This window comes from Pseudophryne corroboree, chromosome 4 (genome assembly GCF_028390025.1).
Source record: "Pseudophryne corroboree isolate aPseCor3 chromosome 4, aPseCor3.hap2, whole genome shotgun sequence".
Classification (NCBI taxonomy): domain Eukaryota; kingdom Metazoa; phylum Chordata; class Amphibia; order Anura; family Myobatrachidae; genus Pseudophryne; species Pseudophryne corroboree.
Window position 1 is genome coordinate 917,155,396 of NC_086447.1, and position 12,856 is coordinate 917,168,251.

Consider the following 12,856-nt stretch of genomic DNA (forward strand, 5'->3'; position numbering starts at 1 on the left):
TATGACAACCCGCTTCAGCCCAGCAGGGCCGAAGCAAACGTAACGACCCCCGCCCACATAATACGTCTGCCGCACATCGCTAATGCGGCTAACCATTATAAACCCTACGGACTATTTCTAAATACATACATAAGCCCACACAAGTGTTTTCTATATATATAGGTACTTTCTTTATTTACCACATAGCCAATCAGTGAGGGCGGAAGCACCAAGTTAAACTTCCGCCCCACTCTGGCCTAACAATGACTGACAGTCTCTCTCCCAATCAGAATACCACATTAGACTATTTCCCGCCCACATGACCTATCACAGCCACTGCTGGCTCCATTAAATAGCCAGGCTTCAGACTTCCTTTAGCTGCACAGAAAGAAAGTGAACAAGCCCGTTACCGGGTGAAACGCGTTTTTCCAAGGGGCACCTCTCATGTCTGACATCAGGAATGGGTGATATCTAATATTTTCTTGATCTTGTTTAGGGCAATTTTTTGCCAATCAATCATTGCAAGAATATACATCTTATTCCCTACAACAGGTGTGCCTTCCAAGGGGCACCTCCTATGTCTTACATTTGAATATGTGATATCAGCAGGAACAATACCTGCAACATCCCACCTTAGGTGTGTTTATTTATAACCTGCAACACCCCACCTTAGGTGTGTTTATTTATAACAAATTGTCTTCCTGCTGTTCTAGCAGGCACATAATTAGACCTGTTTCAGAATACAGGATTGTTCTAACAAGCAGGAACACCATCTAAAATACCTTCCCATAGGTGTTTATATCCAAACAAGTCTGTATGTGTATTAATGACAATTGTAATTTCTGGATTTTCAAGGGGCATCTTCTATGTCTGACATTAGTAATGGATGATATCCAATGTTCTCTTTATCTAGCTTAGGGTAAATATTGCATATCTGTCATTTAAACAGTGGATATCCCATTTCTTACAACAGGTATGTCTTTCAAGGGGCACCTCCTATGTCTGACATCTGAATATGTGATATGTATTCTTTAACCATTTTTTTGGCTCCAATTATTATTGGTTAGCAGGAACGTTACCTGCAATACCCCGATATTCGCTTAGGGTAAATTTTGCACATCTGTCATTGAAATAGTGTATATCTTATTCCTTATAACAGGTGTGTTGTCCAAGGGGCACCTCCTATGTCTGACCCCGATAAGTGGTGCATCCTTTAACAATCTGTCTTCCTGCTGTTTCAGCAGGCACACAATCAGACTTTTCTTAAAAACACAAAAATCTTTTTTCTCAAAACTCTTACATAGGTATTGATATACAAACGACTCTGTGTGTATATTTGAACAAATTTATTTATCTATTTATTTTTATTTTTCTGTAAGACCAGCAGGTATTCCAAGCAGGAACACCACCTGCAACACCTTCTTATAGGAGTGTATACTCAATCAATCTGTGTGTATTTTTACCTCTCAAACACAAAATAATACAGTTTTTTTCTAGGTTAAAACTGTATGCCCACCACTGTTCAAAACAAATTCAAACCTTTCCACTGTCACAAGTGAATATTCAGTATTTGTTTTATTTATTTCTCGGCACCTTATGCTTTTCTTCTTTATTGTATCATCCCTATGATACTACTTAACAAAGACGCATATCCATTTGAAAGCCAACAGGTGACTGTAAGAATTTGAGAACGTCCATATAGGAGTCCTATATAACTGTGTAATTCCTTTTCTTCATTCTTACTTTTCTTCCTTCTGTGAACTCTCATCCACGATTCAGGCGGACTAGTCCACCATGGGACACGTCCTGCCAGTCTAACGGGGACAGCAGATTCACGTCTTTTCCTACAAAATTTCTCCTTCCTAGAAGGAACCCATCCTTCCATTTCGGTGCACTCTCATTGGCGAGGTAGGACAATATTTCTCTCTACGACCATACCCCTCCGTTCACGCCCAATCTCGTCCGATCTTGGAAGCTAAACGGAGGCGGGCTGGGTCAGTACCTAGACGGGTGACTACTAGGGAATACCCGGTGAAGTAGGAAGATCTACCTAGGGCAAGAACGCCAACAGCAGTATCACTACTTTACTGACTCCAACTATTTTTCTAATAAGTTCTCCAATTTAAGACAGTGGATAACTACTAGATATCAGCATATAGTGTGTGGGCTCTCTCATTCACTAACCCTACCCCATTCAGGGTTGTATTAATACAAACCAAGTTTGTACAGATCCTTGGCAGACGGAGGTTGCTTGTGATGTAGCCACCCTCCATTATGCAATTATCCAGGCATAATTAAGGATCTGAACATTCCACACATTATCTTGTATACATTCATAGGTGTTCCTTCCTGACACCATTGTCATACAGATGATACGATCAGTATATATTTACTCTTTAGTTTTATAATGAGGTGTAGAGTACAAGCCTAAGATATCATTATTTCTCATATGATCATAATTTAAAGGAAAACAATAATAAGAGTGCGCCCAAACTAGTGTCATACTTTTTCTCTTTGTAGTCACATATAAACCTGATATGTACAAAGATTTTTTTAAATTAGAAAATCTACTAAAAGCTGAATCTAGAAATTGGTTGGACAGCACCAACCTACAACAATATATAAATAAAAAAATAATACCACGAGGTCTCAGGTTACATAAACCATCTATCTTTCAAGATAATGAAGAGTATCAGAAACAATGGGACCAACTTTTAGATGAGTGTTCTATTGCTCTAATGAAATTGGTTGTCAGATACAGAGTATCCAGGGTTGATTCGTTAGAAAAAGAAATTGATTTATTAAAAAAACATATGGAGGTATATGACAAAGATGAAGAGTTTAACAACAGGGATAAAGTCATTAATGACAAAGTAGTAAAATATGAACAGATTATTATGAGTATGAAACAGAAAAAAATGAGACGAGATATGGCAGATTATGAAAACAATGCAGTTCATACTTTTAGACAACGAGAGAAGAAAGAGCGTGATCCTAATCCAAGGATAGATAACTTTGAACCCTCCCGTAGGGACTACCCTAAATCTAATAGAAATACAGTCCAGAAAACTACTTACAGGAATTATATCCATCCAAATAGATATGAAGTCCTTAATGAATATGAAGATAGGACCTTCCAATCGCCCCTCCCCCAATACCCGAGTAGACATCAATATAACAGAGAAAAAAGACCACACCCCAATGATACAGTTGACCAGGAAAAGAGGGGAGATTTTTTAGGGGCACGCCCCAAGACATCCCAGTGGCGATCAAATTTCAGGAATCAAAGGGAAACCCCCAAAAGAAGAAGAGATTCCAGTATAGAGGAGTCAGAGGAGGTAGAAACCGAAAGAAAAAATCCAAGAAGATTCCAAACTTCTGTAACAAGAATCTCGTACGATAAAAAATCTAGTGTATTCAACCTTTCCAGCAAAACTCTTACCAGTTCAGAGTTGTCATTACTGGAGAAAGGTTTAAAATTTTCTCCTACTAATGATCCAAATTTATTTGAACTATATGTTGAGCTTAACAGATTTGTACGCACATTATGCCGTAAGAGGTACTTTGCTAGGAAGAGTCTTAATACAAAAAAAGATGAGTCCATACCTATCATTCTAAATAGTACAGATGACATTATGTTATCAATGTTGGAACAATTGTGGGAAGAAAATAACACTTTACCGGCTAAAACAGAAAAAATATTTGACATAAAGAGAGAAACCGGTACTTTCAGACATAAATCCGAATTCTTTCCTATATCAGCCAAGAGCAGTAGTATAGAGGCATTTTACAGAATCACGTTAGATGACTTTAAAGAAATGGTGGAACGTAACCATAATAAATTACAAACACCATCCAATTTAACTAGACAAGAACAGAGGGCACTTCATGCATTAACCAAGGACAACTCCCTAGTCTTTAAAGAGGCAGATAAGGGTGGTGGCCTCGTGATTATGAATCGTGTGGATTATGTCAAGGAGGCTTTAAATCAATTGGAGGATAAAAACTTCTATAAAACTCTGGACAACAATCCCACCTCCATCTTCATACTGGAATTAAAAAATCTTCTTGATTCTGCATTAGAATCAAACATTTTGTCTAAGGAAGAACACCGGTTCTTATTACCCTATCACCCTGTCACCCCCACTTTTTACTTTTTACCCAAAATTCACAAATCCCTCACGTCACCCCCTGGTAGACCTATTGTTTCGGGTATTGACTCCCTCACATCTAATTTATCATATTACGTTGACACCTTTCTCCAACCACGGGTATCCACACTGAGATCACATCTTAAAGATACAACAGATTTTCTTATTAAAATACAAGATTTACAATGGAAAGATTCTTTCTCCTTTCTGACTCTTGACGTCAAATCACTATACACTCATATACCTCATATAAAAGGTTGTGATAGTATTTCTAGACGTCTAGATCAAGATAGTGATCTCAGTGTGGATCACAGAGCCTTTCTTTTACAATGTATTATTTTTATTCTCACTCACAATTATTTCACGTTTTTAGATCGTTATTATTTACAGGTGATGGGAACGGCCATGGGGACCAGGTTCGCCCCCAGTTATGCAAATTTATACATGGGCGACTTCGAAGAACAATATATATGGAATGGCCCATGGGGGGCGCACCTGGTCCTCTATGGCCGTTACATTGATGATTTATTTATCATTTGGGATGGGGATGAGTTATCTGCTAATCAATTTGTTTCCACTCTTAACACTAACCTTTTTAATTTATCCTTCACGTCCACGTTTAATAAGACCTGTGTGAACTTCCTTGATCTGACATTAGAAATAATTAATAATAAAATTGTTACATCTAATTATATTAAGTCAGTCAATACGCATTCATACCTACACTATAGGAGTTCACACTATAGACCCTGGAAAACCAACATTCCTAAGGGTCAACTTAGGAGGTTACGCCGCAACTGCTCCAATGTTGATACTTTCACAACTCAAGCTAAAGAGATGATAGACTCTTTTAAAACTAGAGACTATCCGGAGGCATTACTACAACAGGCCTATACAGAGGTCATTAATATGGATAGACAACAACTTCTTCATCCCAAACAACTTAGACATAAAATAGAGAAAGAAAATAATCGAGATTTCTCTTTTATTTGTAAATATAATAGATGTGCCCAAGAAATAAAATCAATAGTGTCACGTAACTATAAAATATTAAAACAAGACAATATACTTAGCACCATTCTACCCCCTCAACCACAAATCATCTATAAGAAAAATAGGTCGTTAAAAACCATTCTGGCCCCTAGCCACCTAAAAAACATTAGGGAACCTAGGACTCAGAAAGGCACAGAATGGCTAAGCACAAAACCATTGGGCTTCCACAAATGTGGCCTGACAAGATGTACGATGTGCTCTCATATACAACGTAAGACCGTCTCAATTAATATTCCATCCTTTAATGAGATATATGAACTCAAAACTTTTATGAACTGCGAGACGACTTACGCAATTTACCTTTTAACTTGTAGTTGCGGACTCAATTATATAGGACGCACAACAAGAAAACTAAAAGTTCGCTTTATGGAGCACAGAAGAAATATTATAAACAAATGCCAAACTCATAGTGTCTCACGACATTATTTTTTAAAACACATGTCCAACCCTTCTTGCTTATCAGTTACATGTCTCGAACAGATCACCCCAACCTCTAGGGGAGGTGATAGATTCAAAAAACTCTGTAGTCGCGAAGTATACTGGATGTTGAAATTCAACTCTTTACACCCAGTTGGTTTAAATGAAACTATGGAATTAAATTCTGTTATCTAATCATCTCTTATTCACTTTATCTGCTTGACCGTGCCATATCCTTCATAAGGATGTTTAGACAGAAACTATATATCCTCCTTATTACTACATAAATCCTCTTCTATTTTTGGAAGAACTCTCTAAGATCATAAATTGATTCTCATACAAAACAGTATATTTTAGTATCTATTAGAATCAGCTCTTTCTATTTCTGTTTTATTAATAATATTTTATATAGACTGATAAATTATTTGGATTATTACATTTCTTATTCAAACTCTCCTCTGTATGGATTTTTACAAACTTTTTCTATTAGGAGGAAAAACGCCGATCATGTGACCTAAAATGATCACATGATCGGATAATTACATAACTCTTTTATGTTATAATCTTCATATTATCTATTTTCAACTCACTACAAAAAACCTTCTGTATATGGTCATGGGTGTATACAATGATTGAAATGATCTATGTTTACTTTTATTGCATGTGACCATGAATTATATGATCGTGAAATATGGATTTGACTGATAATGTAATATTTCCAGGATGTTAGATATGTGGCCATATACTAATGGAAGATATTTCAATACTAGGATATTAGTCCGTGTGTAAGATCGCCCTGTCATAATATCGGACAGGACGTTTATTCTATCTCTTTTTTCCTCTATTAGAGATCCGTTGCCCGGCAACCAACTCCGTCATATACATGTGACTGATACAATATTCTAGATTGGCTGATACCCCAATCACGTGACACAGATGGTCACGTGATCGGGACGTTACGCAATCCCTCAAACGTCACTAACTTGACTTTAGATTCTTCCGGACTAGTTGCCATGCAACGGACTCCCTTGCAAACACGTGTTATACCACATGACTAGATCGTACACCTCCATTGGACATAAATGCCGATCATGTGGTATAAACTATCACATGATCTAGACATTATACAAATCTAATGTATTTTAAAAAAGCATATATCTGTTGAACAACTGATCGTTTTTAATATTGCTTGTGATATTAAGTATATGGGACCAGTCGATATTGTAGTAAGCATAATATTATATGAATTTTTCCAAAAGGCTTATATATGATTTTAAGTGATTTACTCATGTGTAATTAATCATTCACTCATATCCGGTATAAAAAGGCTCCAATACAGCCACTATCTCACTTGCTCCTGAGGAAGCTGGACTGCATAACCCAGCGAAACGCGTTGAGCATCATACTCTTTTGGATACTCAAAGACCACTATCTCCACTGGCTTTACGGATACTCTGGTGCACACCATTTGGGACATCCTTCATCAGCAGAATCCACCCTCTGGACCCAATCCTCCATGCACAGGAGGACAACTGATCCAGCTATACATCGGGTGGACAATCTCTGCTTTCAGGACACTGGTAAATACCTCACATCTGCAATTATCGGCTTTATGCAAATAACCGATTAGTGATGGACATCTCCAAGTGATCCCAGTCCCCTTGAGTAACACCATAGCCTAATTGTGGACTTACAAGTATTTAAGATATTGTGGCAAAATCTATTGAGTATTCCATACCCCCTCTTTTTCTTACAGGATATACATGTGAAATAAATATGATTTTATAATTATAAGCCTTTTGGAATATAGATTGTTTTTTATATATATATATATCTATAAATTTTGATCAGCCAGCGCTGGTAATCTACCCCCCTTTCTGTGCACTGTAGTATGCTACCGGCTGGCATCACCATGTGCGACAGGACGGTTCCGTACGAAAACACTCACCGCTTTCGTGTCCAGTCTCCTGTGCGCAGAATGGAAAGTCAGGTCACACGGATCCTGGCCACATTGGGGATTCCCGCTTACCGTCAGTAATGCCTGTTACTGACTCCACCCACTGCGCTGTGGGCTGGTTTATGCTACCACCACCAAACTCCTAACCTGCCGTGGCGTTTGGAACCACGGTTCTGCTCTGTATATGCTGACGCACTGCCTTACCACACCTGTGTGGTGTTGACGAATCCCCACTAGCCACTTGCTAGGCCTCTACCGGTAGCTGGCGGAAGGCGGAACTTGGAGACGTTAGGTGCTTCCCTGGACAGCCGGAGGACGGGGCTATGTTTGGCATACCCATGTAGGTCACAAGATGAAGCAATCTTCTTGAGGCAGATGAGATGTTTATTTGCTCAATAATAGCCTTAAAATAGACTCTTCCCTATTGCTAGGGGCAAGAGCATACAGCAAGATGTTCCAGCAGAATAAAGAAGGTACAATACAATTTTCATGGGGCAACTGCCCTCCTTTTATCTTACTCCAATACACATTACCACAGGGGGTAAGCCCGCCCTGTGGTGTACAACCAATCAATGTTTACCCATGGGCTGGGCATGCTTTGGTCACATGCACAGCTAACATTGTTCTCTATGGACAGTGGGGAGTGGTCACTCTCCTTTGACTGTCCCATCCTGAAGGATCAGGATACGCCCCGGAGCCGTTCAGTCTAGGCTGGGGGAAGTTTTTCTGCCTAAACTGACTTCCAGAAACCTGCTCGGGACCTAGCCCACTGCCTGCAGCCTGGATTTGGGCTCCAGAGCTGGGCAGCCTAGATCCCCGGTCAAGGTTTTCTGGCCACTACGGGTGATCTCCATGGAGCTCCAGAAAACCACTCAGCTTGTTTCAAAGCTGAGCTTCTCCTCTCTCTTCCAATGCCCCTTTCAAGAGTAAGGCTGGAAGGGAAAGTATTCCGTTTTGGGGGAAAAGGTCTGGGAGAATCCATCAGCCTGCACAGCCATGGATTTCCCCCTCCTGGGACACACAACCAAGTAAGTGCAATTTACCTTTAAATACATTTCATTTAAACACGTGTTTCCCTTTAAATCTACACTGAACCTGTGCCCTGCATAGGCTCCACACTCCCAGGAACTGCAGTGCCTCCCAGCACAATACACTTTTTATTTAATGCTGGGCAAGTTAACGCGTTATTAACGCGTTAACGCCCATAAGGCAATAACGGCAATAATACTGTTATCGCCGTTAACGCTGCAGCTGCTGCGCAAAGCTGCTCCATTATGACCCCACCGCTGACCGTAAAGTTCCCACCATTGAATATAATGGAGCGGCTTTACGCTGAGCCGTCTGACAGCTCAGACGCGCACAGCCAATCAGAAGAGTGCCACGACGTGGCGCTCCCTGATTGGATAAAGGGACCCTCTGTGACAGCTGTCAGAGGGGGTCTTGCCAGTTGGGGAAAGGGGTCCCAGGTGTAAACATGGGACCCCTTTCAGTGCGTGGATCAGGTTTTTCATTTTGTTATTTTGCCAAGTACGTGGATTACAAATAGAAGAGGACGGACACTGGATTTTTGCGAGTATAATTTTATTTACAGGTACCCTTGGATTCTACTGATGACGAGGACCGAGGCTTCTTGTCAACATAGGTAAGTATGTGTGTATGTAGGTGTGCATGTATGTAATAAAGTTATACTGTCACGGTGTGCGTGTATTGTTTTTATTTGGTTATTTTTTGTAGTAGAACTACAGGTACCAGCGGGTCCGTTTTTTCACCCGCATGCTGGTACTTGTGGTTCTCCAAGTACCAGCTTGCAGGGGAGGCTTGCTGGGACTTGTAGTTCTTCTACTAAAAACAATATTCTTTTTTTGACACATGGCTATCAGCCCCCCATCCACCACCCTGGGATGGGGGACAGCCTCGGGCTTCACCCCTGGCCCTTCGGTGGATGGAGGGGACCTCTTGATTGAAGGGGTCCCCACTCCTCCAGGGTACGGGGGATCCCCTGTAATCCCCCCCCCCCGTATTTTGACAACCAGGACCGGCTCAAAGAGCCCAAGGCTGGTTATGCTTAGGAAGGGGGTCCCCACGCATTTTTTTATCATTTAATCCCAGCACTATTTTTATTACATTTAAAACACAATGTTTTTTGTTTTAAATACTGTGCCCAGCGCTGGGCTCCCCTAGCCCTGCAGCCTGGCTGCTAGGGCTTGCTCCCTCAGTGCTGGAGGTATGGGGCTGGCTTCCCCCATCCTCCCTGCCAGCCACTGGGGTCCAGGGAGCTGGCTCTCCCTGTTGTATGATGGAGCTGGGCTCATTACCTCCGTCTGGTCACTAAAGAAATATCCTTCAAGTATCAAGTCACCTCTTTGCAGCAAAGGCCAACGCGTTGGGAGAACACTTAAATGAAACAACCGCACAGGATATGTCTCACAAGTATTCTGCTTTATTGAGTTACAAAACACATATTTATAGGCATGTACATCTGGTTTTAATTGTCCAGCTCACATTTCTCTCTCCAAAGGAGGGGGCACAGTTATTTTCCATTAATTTCGTAACATACATTGCACAATATCCAGTAAATCCTATAGCATAATCATCTCATACCATTGCCAATTCTTTTCTGCTACGTTAGCCTTTCTTTAGCACATCCTGTTTATATTTCCTACATTCTTTCCATAGACTGCATACAGCAATTTCCTGCCTTCGTTGACAATATATAATGAATACCAGATGTTAGTTTTTTCTCTAAAAAAACAGTATGACGATTTCTTATATTATATTTCATATACCTTCGTTTAGAATATGTCCAAGCTTTATTTAAACACATTACTTCCTTATATATAAAGCATTTGATTATTATAACCCAATATAATGGCTTATTATCAACTCTATCATTTTCCCTCCTTTTTATAATAAACAAATATTACAAGCTTATCTGGCATTTTCCTAACAAGTCTATGCAATAACAGTCTACTCTAATGATACCAGTGGCTACCCATCTCCCTATAGGTAGGAAGCTACACCCTATCTGCAACAGGATTGATGTATTTCTCTTGGTCTTGGTTGGTAGACCGTTGACTCATATCCATTAGGGCAGACTGTTGTTGGACTTTCTTTGCCAGACTCTTCTGCAATGTCTTATATCTGGAAGATTCAAAGGCTTTCCTTATTCGTTTCTGACAGACTGAAAAACAACAAAGCAGTATCTTAAAACACAGATATAATATAATTGCAATTCCAATAGCTTTTAGAAGGAACATTAGTATTCCTACAATCCATCCTTTAATTCCACTAAACCATGAAACTGGATTTAGCCATGATAACCAACCCCATTCACCCTCTAGAGTGTCAGGGATGTTATGTTTACTGACATGTCAGTTTTGCATCTTCTATCTCTTGTACATGTTTTTCCACTATTTCTTGAGCATTGTCCGTTTCATTGGTAATAAAAATACAACACAACTTTCCTGTCTGTGTGTACAATGTCATGCAATAACCTCCTGTCTGAGCTGTTAAATAATCCAACAAAAGTCTGTGTTTTAACTGTTCTTTCTTTATTTCTTGAATTTCTTTCCCTACATATCTGAAGGTACTATCATGGATTTCAGTAATATCATCTAAGAGTCCTGCAAGAGATTCAACTCTGTAATATGCATTTGACCCAAAGAGGTCCAGAAATCCCATTCTCTCATGCCAGGGTGCATAGATTAGTTTCTTTGCATTTCTCCCTGCTTGCTTTACCTCTCTCCTACCTCTGTGCATAGGGCTATACTTTTTCACTTGACCTTTTTGCTTTCTAATCATTTCTTTTAGCTCCTCATGATCTATTGCTCTTGCTGATGGTACTATGCGTCCTAGGGCGCAATTTCCATAGTCACCATAATTGAGCCACTTATAGGCATATTTTCCACATAGAAAATACAGATCTCTCGGAAGCCATGGGGGTACATAGTCCCACATTCTTTTTAGGTTCTCTAGTCCTACTCTGGCATCTCCATGTACTATTAACTGAGATGGGGTGCTTTCTGTTTCATTCATCCAGTTAGGGAAATCTGGTCCTGGCCATACTCAAATATTTGTTATTGATCTCCCTTCAAGTGGTGTCCCTCTATAGGTTGTAAGGGTTATGGGATATGGAGCTTCTCCTGGCTTTGTATCCCCCTTTACACCACCTACTCTGAACGGGGCTATAGTACAAGGATATAATGTCCCTAAGTAGATATTTGATGGATAATGTTGACCCTGTCTGTGGTCAACCGCACTTTCCCTTTCCCTTTTTTCAAATTCAATGCAAAAGAATACCTCTGGGGTAACTAGATGTGCCAGCAACTTAGGTGGTTTCTGGTTAAAATATCTATCTGATCTTGCCTTAAATAATACTTCATCAGTGTAGTCTTCTTGAAATTCCTCCCATTCCTCAAATGTGATGGGAAGGAATGTCCACTCTCCCCCTCCTGCTGAAGTGGGACCATGAGAGCAGACCCAACAATTTGTTGTATCAAGGGCATTCCCTACTAACTGATGCAACTATAGCAACATGTTTTGGTCTGATCCACTAGGGGCCTTACACCATTCTGTACATGACTCCTCTGGTAGATGTCCACAGTGCTCACAAACACATTTTGGGGTGAATGACAGATTTCTGCATTCATGGATAGGGTTCTCTACTTCCCTTTCCTGGCGTGTGACGTTCACTTCACTGCCTCCTCCCTTCTTCAAAATGTCATGTAATTCTCTTTTGTGTCGCCCTATTTCATCACTTATGTTTTTCTTGCATGTGTGGTTTTGACATGTCAGTTTCTTATTACACATACAATCTTTTTCCCCAATTACGACATATATGGCAAGAATAGTGCCTACTGTTACCAGTGGGGCACCCAATATTATTCCCCAAAGTGCTTTATCTGGGTTGGGGCCTAGTAACCTGTACATTCTCGTTTCTTATCCAAACTTAACTTTCATAAAGTTTGCAATATGATGAATGCACCCAAGCCTCTCTGTCTTTCAACTTCACAGACGTTGGGGTAGTCAGTAACACCTGGAATGGACCATCATATCTGGGCTCCAGGGACTTCCTCACATGTCTTTTCAGGTACACCCAATCTCCTGGCTGGAGATGATGTGGATTCTGATCTGCTGTAGAGTCTGGAAGAGAAGTGTGTGCTACAACATGAAGATGGGTTAGTCTCTCAACCAGACCTTTTACATAAGCAGTTAGATCACCATGTTTATGCTGTTATTCTTGCTGTGGCTTTGGCTACTGGAAATGCTTCTACCCATTTGGAGAAGGTATCGACACAAA

The 12,856-nt window shown here is 40.2% G+C and overlaps 1 pseudogene; it reads left to right on the plus strand.

Moving 5' to 3' along the window:
• Positions 1–1,903: 1,903 nt before the first annotated feature.
• LOC134912690 (5S ribosomal RNA) lies at positions 1,904–2,022 on the plus strand (annotated as a pseudogene).
• Positions 2,023–12,856: the final 10,834 nt, after the last annotated feature.